Below are 11,597 nucleotides of genomic sequence, written 5' to 3' on the forward strand. Positions count from 1 at the left end.
GCTATCTAAACTTACATAACATATTATAGTTTTCTTTTTTTCCTACAAGTTGCTAATTCTATCTGGTCCAGGAGCCCCTTCTCTTCCCTGTCATAAAAAGTCATACCATATCTCTTATGACAAACTGATGCCTGGGGAGGTCAGCCTGCGAAAACTATGGTCTCAGTCCAGAGTCCTAACGTGGTAGCTGCTTCCAGATCTGCCCATAAAGACGGAGCCCCTGGAGGATGTTGGATTCCCGTAAACAAGCAAGGAGCCCTCCCTGGCCCATAACTCAGCCCCACGATGCCTGTTTCAACACCTACCCTCCTAGGAATCTCCATCAAACCTGGGCTTTGTTTGGCCCACAAAGGGCTTCTGTGTGAGCAGAGAGACTGAGACCAGGAGCAGAACCTCGGTTCCCAAGACATCAGGATTCTCAAGAAGCTCTCCTCTGTCCTCACTCAGACATCCACATCTTTCCTTCCTAGCCCGTGACACATCCTGGGAAAATACTTCTATGGCGAGGCAGCTGAGCAGAGCTCTGAGTCAGGCCTGAGTTCAAGTCCCAGCTCTGCCACTTCCCAGCTGTGTGACCTTACCTCTTAGCCTCAGGTTTCTCACTCTAACCTGGGATGCAGAGCTGCACTCACCCCTCTAACTATACAGGGCTGGCACAGAGCAAGCATTAAGACTATGATTACCATCATCATTTTTATTACCATCACTAAACAGGGCCGAGTCCTGGGTCCCAGCCAGACTGGTGACCTGGATGCCTGGTTAGCAGCCAAGCCAAGCTTCTTCAGGGGTCCTCAGGGAGCAGGCTATCTTAGGCTCTGACCGCCGAACCACTGCTCACTGTGTCCTGCCATAAAGGGCTTCTCTGGCAGCCACAGGGGAGGAAATGATGACTGCAATGCCTAGGTCAAGTCCTGTGGGCCAGGCCACAGTGACACCAGCCCGCCCTGGGGCTCCCCTCACCCCCTGGAGCTGACTTCCTGCCATAGAAATGAGCTGGAATCTTCCACCTACCACTCCTGGGAGCCAGCACCCCAGAGCCAACATGGGCCATGCTGAGCTGCCAGGATACCCACTAGTATATGCCCAACACAGCAGATCTCACCACTCCTTAACTGAACCACAGTGGGCCGGGTGACTTGTGGGTCACCTCATGTCATACAACTGTTTCTGTTTGGGGATCTGCTTGTCCCCAGCTCTCAGGTCATGTGGTTGGGGTTGGGGATTCAGCCCCAGGTAACAGAGTATGTCACATGACCCTGCTAAGCCCATCACAGCATGCATGTACTGTTCAAAGCGACTGACTCAGGGATGGGCATGTGACTCAAGTCAAACCACTATGGCCCAATCCCAGGTAAGCCTGGGGCTTTCGCTTGAGCAACTAGAAGAGAGGATCAATCATTTTCTGCAGCATGTTAATCTGAGACAAGGGCTGAGGTCATCAGAGAACATCTGGTTGACATTTGGTGAAGCTGACATTTGGTGAAGAGCAGAACAAGACATGCAGAGAAAAATGAATAGTGATGATACCATTTGAGATCGTGAATCCAAACATGCTTGAAGCCAAACTGCCTGCCTGGACTTCTGAATTATACGACACAATAAACCCTTGCCCTTTGGGGTATGTAGGGGCCAATCTGGCTGAGTACACATAGATTTTGTGTCATCTGCAATAAGAAAAGTCCAAAACCCAACCAGGACTTAGGGTCACTGTATGTTATTAACACATAATTTTAAAAACTCTTTCATTAAAACACTGGAGAAGGAAACGGCAATCCACTCCAGTATTCTTGCCTGGAAAATTTCACAGAAAGAGGAACCTGAAGGGCTACCGTCCACGGGGTTGCAAAGAATTGGACATAACCGAGCACACACACGCACCTTAAAGCACAGGGGTAGAAACGACACCCCCTTCCTGTGAGGGCCACTGTGTGTGAGCACACAGGTTAGGTACGCTCAACTCGAGTGAACAACCTGTGCAGCAGCACACGGGCAGCTCTGCTTCCCACCTCCAGGGGCAGCCGCTTCCAATTTTCTAGACGTGACTCTTAGTAGATAACACCATCTCTCTAAGTAACATGCTTTCTCTGTTATTTCTTTTCTTACTTTTAATTACTTATTTTTGGCTTCACTGGGTCTTCGTCGCTGTACACGGGCTTTCTCCAGTTGCAGCATGTGGCCTTCTCACTGCGTGGCTTCTCTGGGTGCGGAGCACAGGTTCTACGGCACACGGACTTCAGTGGTTGTGGTGCACAGGATTAGTTACCCTGTGGCATGTGGGATTCTCCCCAACCAGGGATCGCACCTGTGTGCCCTGCCTGAGCAGGCAGGTTCTTGACCACTGGATCACTAGGGAAGTCCTCTCTGTTATTTGCTATCTATCGATTTTCTGATGTGATAAATCAAACTGTAGTTCCACTTCCCCTCATTACTTTCCTCCCCCACTCTGCCACTCCGACTGGTAGGTTTTTTGCTGCTTTCTTTAGAGACCATGCCAAGAACTCGCTCTTTTAAAATTATTATGAGTACAGCTGATTTACAATATCGTGTTAGTTTCAGGTACATAGCAAAGTGATTCAGTTGTACATATATATTCTTTTTCAGATTCCTTTCTATTATAGGTTATCACAAGATACTGAATGTGGTTTCCTGTGCTACACACTAAATCCCTGTTGTTTAGCTAGTTTATAAACAGTAGTGTGTATCTGTTAATCCTAAATCCCTAATTTATCCCTTCCTTCCCTTTCCTCTTTGGTAAGTGTGTTTTCTATGTGAGCTTATTTCTGTTTTGTAAATAAGTTCATTTGTATCTTTATTTTAGATTCTACCTATAAGTGATTTCATATCATATTTGTCTTGCTCTGTCTGACTTACTTCACTTAGTATGATGATCTATAGTTCTATCCAGGAACTCTCTGTCTTATCCCACTAACCAGAAGGAACGACGGGTTTCTCATGAGTTCATCTTACCCAAGACAGATGTGGTTTTTATGCTGCAAATGAGTGATAAGAAAGCAGAAGAGGCCTTTGCTCCCACTGGCCACAAAAATGCACAATGTTTACTGACCTAAGACAGACAAGTACATGTGGACAGCTTACGGTGTCCAACGCACCATGCTAAGCTCTCAATGTGGACTCTCCCTTCTGGCAATGACAGGTGACACTAGGCAGAGAAATGACTGCCCATCTCCGACAGGGCCACTCCAGGGAGGGAAAATGAGCAGACCCAGGCTGCCCTAGACTGCTCCTGGCTTGCTCCAAGGATGTCCTGGGCTCTAGCTTGAGTTCTCAGTTCCCTTCAAACAAGACACACAAACTTACCTTGGTGCATTCCCGGGTTCACTGCAGCATTATTCACGATAGCCAAGATATGGAAACAGCCTAAGTGTCTGACACATGAATGGGTAAAGAAAATGTAGCGTATCTATTTGTTGTTGTTGTTTAGTCACTAAGTTGTATCTGGCTCTTTGCAGCCCCACGGACTGCAGCATGTCAGGCCTCCCTGTCCCTCACTAGCTCCTGGAGTTTGCCTAAGTTCATGTATTATGTACACAATGGGATATTATTCAGTCTTAAAAAAGAAGGAAATCCTGTCATTTGCAATAACATGGAGGACATTATGTTAACTGAAACAAGCCAGCCACACAAAAATATTGTATGATCTCACTTACACGTGGAGTCTGTAAAAGCCGAACTCAGAGAAGCAGAGAGTAGAATGGTGGTCGCCAGGGGCTGCGGGTGGGGTGGGGGAAATGGAGAGAGAATGTCAAAGTGTACAAAGTTTCAGTTATAAGATGAATTAAGGCCTGGAGATCTAGTGTACTGGCGACTATAGCTAATAATACTGAATTGTGTACTTGAAATTTGCTTAAGAGAGTAAATCTTAACTGTTCTCACACACACACACAATCAAAATAAAACAAATGGTAACTATATGAGATTATGGATGCATTAATTAGGTTGATTGTGGTAACCATTTCACAAATATATGTATATCAATTCATCACATTTTATACCTTAAATGTGTACAACTGTTATTTGTTAATTATACCTCATAAAGCTGGTGAAAAGGCCCATAGGATGCTCAACATCACTAATTGTTGGTGTGTGTGTGTGCTTAGTCACTCAGTGGTGTCCAACCCTTTGCAACCCCATGGACTGTAGCCTACCAGGCTCCTCTGTCCATGGGATTCTCCAGGCAAGAATACTGGAGTGGGTTACTATACCCTCCTCCAGGGGATGTTCTCAACCCAGGGATCGAACTCGCGTCTGCCAGGTCTCCTGCACTGCAGGCGGATTCTTTACCCACTGAGCTACCTGAGAAGCCCAATCATTGGAGAAACACAAATAAAAACAACAATGAAGGACTCTTCCAGTGGCCCAGTGGATAAGAATCCACCTCCAATGCAGGGAACGTGGGTTTGATCCCTGGTCAGAGAACTAAGATCCCACATCCCACAGGGTAACACAGCTCACCAGCCACAACTAAGACCCAACACAGACAAATAAATAAACAAATATTTTTTTTTAAAACCCACAATGAGATACCACCTCACACCTGTCAGGATGGCTATCATCAAGAAGCCTACAAATAAAAATGTTGGCAAGGATGTGGAGAAAAGGTACACTTTTTGTGTGGGAATGTAAAATCACCAATTTGTAAATATGTAATACAGTATAGACTGTATAAATATGGAATACAGTATAGACTTCCTCAAAAAGCTTAAAATGGAACTGTAATAGGATCTAGCAATTCCACTCCTGGGTATATATTCAAAAAAAAAAGAAAACAATTCAAAAAGATACAAGGACCCAATGTTCAGCATTCATAGCAGCACTGTTTACAACATTTACAACAGGCAAGATATGGAAGCAACCTGTGTCCATCAACAGGTGAACTGATAAATAAGATGCAGTGCACGTGCGTGCGTGTGTGCGTGTGCGTGCGTGCGTGCGTGCGTGCGTGTGTGTGTGTGTGTGTGTGTGTAGTGCTGGTTTAGTTTCTAAGTCAAGTCCAGTTCTCGTGATCCCATGGACTGTAGCCCACCAGGCTCCTCTGTGGAGAGGATGGGTTGCCACTTCCTTCTCCAGGGCATCTTTCCACTCAGGGATCAAACCCAGGTCTCCTGCATTGCAGGTGGATTCTTTACTACTGAGCTATCAGGGAAGCCTATTATACATATATAAAAACATACACATGTATCCATACATATTACACAATGGAATATTACCCAGCCCCAAAAAGGGACGAAATTCTGCCATTTGCAGTAATGTGGATGGATGTAGATATTATTATGCTTAGTGAACAAGTCAGAGGATACCGTATGTTAGCACTTATCTGCGGAATCTAAATATAACAAATGAATGTTTATAGGAAAACAGAAACAGACTCACAGACACAGAAAACATAGTGGGGACAGGGAAAAACAGAGAGGCACGTTAAAAGACCCAGACTGCTATGTATAAACTAGACAAACAACAAGGACACATTTACAGCACAGGGAATTATAGCCATTATCTTGTAACAACTTTCAATAATCTATAAAAAAAACATTCAATTACTACGCTGTACACTTGAAACTAATACAATACTGTAAATCAACTATACTTCAATTTTAAAATAGTTGGGAAAAAAACAAAGCTCAGTGTCGTGCCCAAGACCCTGCATTCTACAGTCACAGGACCCAGCTTGAATCCTGGCTCCCCAGCTAGGAGCCTGAAGTGCTCATCAAATGCCTTTCCAGGCTGCGTTTCATTTATTTGCTGGGGGAGGGGATGGTAACAAAAGTGTCATATCAGGAGTTACTAAGTCAAGCCTCCAGCTAAAAATTCAGGTCAGGGTCTACCGTATCCACAGCATACAGTAGGTATTCATAAATAAACATTTATTAAAACTATCTCAAGAAATAATACAGCTCATATCAGAATGTCAGAGTAAAAGGACTGATTTACAGATGTCCCCACCCAAGAACCACTCACTATTCACGACCAAGTCCTCATGTCCCGGCCCCGGCACCTGAAGGACCCTCTTTCCGGAATGCCTCTCCCAACTGCTGCCAAATCCTTCTGTTCCCTTCAAAATCCAGCTCAAATTTCTACCCCCTCCAGGAAGACTTCTCTGGGTTTCCATTACACCCAGAAACCCCAAAGTCTATGTCGTGGGCAGACTAATGCCCCCCTCAACAAAGATGTCCACACCCTAACTTCCAAAGCCTGCAAATATACTCCCTTATGTGGCAAAATCAACTTGGCAGGTATGACTAAATGAAGGGTCTTGAGATGAAAGATTATGCAGGATTATCCAGTGAGTCTTTATAAAAAGGAGGCAGGAGTCAGAGCAAGAGACGAGACAATGAAACAGGAGTCATAGAGAAAAATTTGAAGATGCTATGCAGCTGGCCTGGAAGACAGGGGAAGTTATGCCATGCTGGAGGCCTGTAGAAGCTGGAAAAGGCAGAGCAACAGATTTTCCCTGCAGCCTCCAGACAGAACATAGCCCTGCTTTTGAACTTGGCTACCTTGGCTTTTGAATTTTTCACCTCCAGAACCATAAGGAAAGAAATCTGTTGTTTTAAGCCACTAAATCTGTGGCAATTTGTTACAGTAGCAACAGGAAACAAATGCAGTCTAGACAGTAGGGCAGGGGACACTTGGCAATGACTGGAGACACCTCTGGCTGTCACAAGATAGCTCCCACAACAAAGAGCTGTCCAGCCAAACTGTCAATAGTCCTGAGGCTGAGAAACCCTGCTCTAGAATGACTCTGGTGGTATTCCAAGGAGACGTCCCCATCCTCCTTTCCTCCTCTCTCCTCTTTTAAAAACACGTTTCCACGCATACCAGAAAGAGACAGAGAAATCAGCTTACTCACTGATGAGAGCGGCAACCCACAGCTGAACCCAGGAAGACAAGTCAACATTCACTCTGCTAAGGCTCATAAAAACATTCACTGTGCTTCGTTCATATGAAGCCATTATGATTCAAAGGTGATTGTTTTAAAAACCAAAAATATACCTTTTAGAATACAAAGCACAATATTGTAGGTATAGTGTCAATGAACAAAATGCACAAGAGGGCCTGAATTTTAATTTTTAATTATCTGCACCCTTCTCATGTTCCCAGGACACTCTGTACTCTTGGTGGGTCAGACCAGAGAGACAGCGTGTCTCATTTCTCAGGGCAACTCTGTGTTTATACAGCCTCTCGGTGCCCAGACCATGTGAGTGTCTGGAACAAAAGGGGCCGTGTCTTGGTCCTTCTAGCTCCTAGCCCAGAGTACAATGTCTGGCACACACGAGGTTCCCTAGAAATGCAGGGTGCATGAACGAATGAGTAACTGGAGAAAAGTGGGCCATTTCTGCAGATATAATGGGCATTGTAGGCATGGAGGAATAGAGGGACTATCAGGTTACAATTACAAGGCATCTAGGGGTTACTTAGCCAGGAGACACAGCTGAGGATGTGGGAAAACCTGAGTGGGAAAGCCTGGATCATGGGGAAGCCCTCAAAAAGCAGCCAAGACCAGGATTGGGCCCAACAAGCTTTGGAGATGAACAGATCTGGGTTCAAGTCTGGGCTCTGCCACTACTAGCTGAGTGCCGTTGGGCAAATTAGCTAACCTCTCTGAAACTTGGCTTCCTCATGTGCATAATTCACTCATCTACCAAGTGGGGCATTGTGAGCAAGGTGGAGAAGAGGTGAGAGAGCTGGTCTGTGGTGTAGAAGCCAAGCTGTCCACTGTGTTTTGCGTACCCCTGCCCAAATCCTTTTGCATCTAGGTGAGGCCAGGGGGCTACATGTGAGGCGGTGGAATGCGGACAGAAGTAACTTGTGCTGCTATCAGGCCCATCCCATCCCTGAGGCCCGTTTTCGGCACCCTGGTCAGCCTCCCTTGCACTGCAATCCTGTCCTGAGACACGTAGCCCAGAACAGAGTCACAGCTTTCCAGCACCACTCACAAAGCTCCTGCTCAGCCCCCTGGAGAACAAGGGTTCCCCGCTCCCTGGGCTCACCCACACAGTGCCATCTGTTTGGCACACGCCCTAACCTGCTCTCCCTACCCATCCCCTAGCCAGTTCTGCTCATCCCTCAGGTCTCAGGTTAGATAGATGTCACCTCCTCCAGGAAGCATTGCTGGAGCCCCAGGAGTCTGGCACCATTAGCCTCAGCCTACAGATGAGGAAACTGAGGAACAGAGAGGTGAAGTGACTTGCCCCTAATCACGCAGCTAGAAGGCAGGAGAGATGGGTTTGCAGCCAGTGCAGATCCATCCAGGGTTTCGCTCAGCCCTGACTTCCTAAACCACTTTCAAACTGTGATTCCTGGGACCACTAGCAGGTCCCACTTTTACTTGTCACATGTGCAAATTCTGGGGCCCCGTGCCAGTCCTGCTCAAGTAAACTCTGGGGGTGGGCCTGGCAAGCCGTGTTTAAACAATTCCTCCAGGTGGTGTAGATATGCACCGAAATTCAAGAACCACTGGCCCAGAGACATGTTCTCAGTTGAGCCTCCTGCCTTTTTACCACTCCCTGTGGAATCCTTGCGAGGTCTAGAAAGTGTCCCAGCTGGAGAACTAAACACTGTCTGCCCTCTGATTTTCTAGCCATCTGAAATGCTTCTCTGGGTTTTCCACGGCCCTGGGTCTTTGGGGAACAAGACACTGTCTTCTACTTTATCATCAAGCCTGTTAGTGACTCACTTCTTCCTTTGTTGGAAGCCTGCTTCTTGTGCCCATCAGCCTTGGTGGCAGGAGTATAATTCAGCAACACTTGAAGGGCCAAGCCACTTTTATATTGCAGTGAGCACTATAGCCACTTTCTTCTAGAACATTCTCAGTTCACTGGGGTTACGTCTGCAGCTTCTTGATCAACAGAACTGATCTCCCCAGCACAAAAATGTTTATTTTTAAGTCAGTCCAGCAAGCCACTATTACATTGAATGCGGTCCTGGTCATCAACACTTCCTGAATCAGCTTTAAGAATCAGACCAGAAAGAGTAAATCTTAAGAGAATGAGCCTGAACAAATCCAAGTTTCTGCTGGTGACCCTCAGCTTTCTTCCACACTGCTCTCTGTGTCCTGGCACCTGGATATCAACCCTGCCAAAGACTGGACCAGACTTCTTTGGGGAATCTGATCAGTGTGAGAAAAAGGGCCTAAAGACATCCTCCCCTGCGGAACACCAGATCACCCCGAGGGGAAAGCCACAACCAAGAAGCCCCTCTCATACCTACAGATGTTTCATAGGGCTTCCTGGAGCCCCAGTTTCTTCAGCAGATAGTCACAGACCACCAGAGAGGTGGAAGGGAGAGCTCCCGTCAATCAGGTGCCCAGCCTCCTTCCAGGGTGTGGCTCTGCCCTCTGCCAGGCCCTCACAGTCCTCTCAACTCTGCTGGTAAATAGGAGAATGGGGGAGGTTTTTAGGGTCCAGCCTTGGGGGAGACACACACTATTTCTGCTCATATTCCAACAAGCCAAAACTTAGTCATGTGGCCCAACAAATTATAAAGGAGCCCACGAAACGCAACCAGGATGATATCCCAGGAAGAGGAGGACATGGTGACCAACAGCCATCTCTGCCACATAATACATTCAAAATGTTTAAAGATCGTATCAGTGATACATCCTTAGTCAGCCAGAAAGTACTGTCCTGTCACCCAAAGCGCACACACACACACATGCACACACGCACGCACGCACACACACACACACCCTGCTGCAAATCACAGACTGTACACAAGTGACCATATGTAAACAGATCATTTCAAGGGATCCTCAGACCCTGACTTCCTCTCTCCCCACCCCCTACAAAAGATAATTTGGGACAGCAGCTCACATCCCTTCTTGAAGAATAGGAGTGGAGGGGGGATGGCAATTCCAATCATCCTGTTACACCTGAAATCCCAGCAGCTTTATTGTATTTGTTGAATAAATGCCTGGAGTAAAAAATGAAAGGTGCTGTGGAGACCAGGGAGAAGGACACCTAGGAAACTCTAAATCCCACTTCCTCCCACAGGCATCCTTTCCATCACCACCTCCAGGAAGCCTTCCCCAATGACCCCCCACAAGACCTCCCCCCCCTCCCCCCCCCCCCCCCGCTCACGACAGACAGACAGACAGACAGACAGACAGACACACACACACACACACACACACACACACACACACACACACACACACACACACACACACACACACACACACACACACACACACACACGGCATTATCAGCTCCCACCTGCTTGCTCTGTATTCCTTCACTTAGCCCAACTTGCTCATTAGTACCTGCTGTTAGATTACTCTGGGCCTCAGTTTCCTTCTCTGTAAAATCAGAGGGGTAGACAATTTCCTGTTTGAGCGGCCCCCAGGCAGCAGCTTCCAGGGCCGAGAACCCAGAAGTCAGGCTCCCACAGAACTTCCCCTCCTGCAGACTAGCCACCCTCCTCCCAGCAGCCCATGTGTCTCACCGGGGCGCAGCTGGGCGGGTTCCCCGCAACCCCCGAGGCCCGCGCAGCGGATCTAGGCCGGGACTCACCCGGGGAGGCCCCCGCCCCGCCACTCCGCATACTGATGCCCGGCCCCTTGGCGCACTTGCCCACGGGGCCTGCCAACACCCGAAACTCTCCCAGTCAACAGTGCAGCAAGGGTGCGTCGACACTGTCCTTGAGGTTCCTGGAACTGGGGCCTCTTGTTCGGGGCCCAGGTGGGGGATGCGGCTTCGGGCCCCGCGGGGAAAGGAAGGCAGCCCTCCCCCACCTCTGCGGGCCCCGAGGCGCCCCAGGCGGAGGCCCCCAAGCTGCCTCTCCCACACCAAGGAGTGCCAAGTATTTTCCCAGTAGGCTCTGCCGTTAATCGGCAGGACGCTCCCATTTTACAGAAGCAAGCAGTGAAAGCCGAAGAGCTGAACCCTCACATTCTCCTTCCGCCTCGAGCCCCGCTTTAAGCACCGGACCCTGAGCGCTCCGGACGCCGGCAGCACCGGGGCGCGCCGGCTTGCAGCGCCGGATCCCGGCCCCCTTGGCCAACCGCGGCCCCACTTACCTGCCTCGGGCGGCCCGGCGCGGCAGCCGCTGCTCACGGCCGCGAGGATCCAGAGGAACTGGCAGAGGCTCGTGGCCCGGTGCTCCAGGGTGCAGGGCGGGCGGGCCCCCCGAAAATGCCGGGGAGCGGCGAGCCGGGCGCGCGGGCCGGCGCTCGGGGGAGGCGGCGGCGGCCGCAGGAACGGTCCCGGGGCGCGAGGGGGGCGCGGAGCCGCTGGAATGATCCCGGGGCGCTAGGGGAGCGTTCCGAGGGCGCCCGTCAGCCGGGCTGGGGCAGCTGCAGCGGCAGCGCGACTTGCGGGAGGCGGATCCCCACACTGGCAGAGCCGGGGCTGGGGCCGGAGGCGGCGGGCCGGGGCGGGGCCGCGGCGCTCACGTGGCCGCCCCCAGTGGCCGCCCGGGCTCCTTCTGCCGCCGCGGGGACCTCCCGGCGCTGCGTCTGCGGCTCACTAGCCAGCTGAATACAGAGCTTCCGGATCTAACGCCTGGGGCGGGCCTGGCCACCTACTGGCAAAGGGGGCGCCAGCCCAGCGGGTAATTTGAGAGCGGACAGCTAACCCCTT

At 49.5% G+C, this 11,597-nt stretch overlaps 1 protein-coding gene across 6 annotated transcripts in view; it reads right to left on the minus strand.

Annotated features, from left to right (window-relative positions):
• Positions 1–11,245, minus strand: part of EEF2K (eukaryotic elongation factor 2 kinase) — a 67,941-nt gene extending 56,696 nt beyond the window's left edge. The window contains exons 1-3 of one of the 6 annotated variants that reach the window (XM_052636421.1): positions 11,036–11,245; positions 3,669–3,729; positions 2,104–2,217 (exon numbers count right to left, since the gene is read on the minus strand). The gene's annotated coding sequence lies outside the window, so the exon portion shown is untranslated. Of the gene's footprint in view, positions 1–2,103; positions 2,378–3,668; positions 3,730–9,224; positions 9,265–11,035 lie in introns of those variants that run through there. The other 5 variants (XM_052636424.1, XM_052636417.1, XM_052636420.1 and 2 more) reach the window with 5 other exon arrangements.
• Positions 11,246–11,597: the final 352 nt, after the last annotated feature.

The sequence above is a fragment of the Budorcas taxicolor genome, chromosome 2 (genome assembly GCF_023091745.1).
Source record: "Budorcas taxicolor isolate Tak-1 chromosome 2, Takin1.1, whole genome shotgun sequence".
Lineage (NCBI taxonomy): Eukaryota > Metazoa > Chordata > Mammalia > Artiodactyla > Bovidae > Budorcas > Budorcas taxicolor.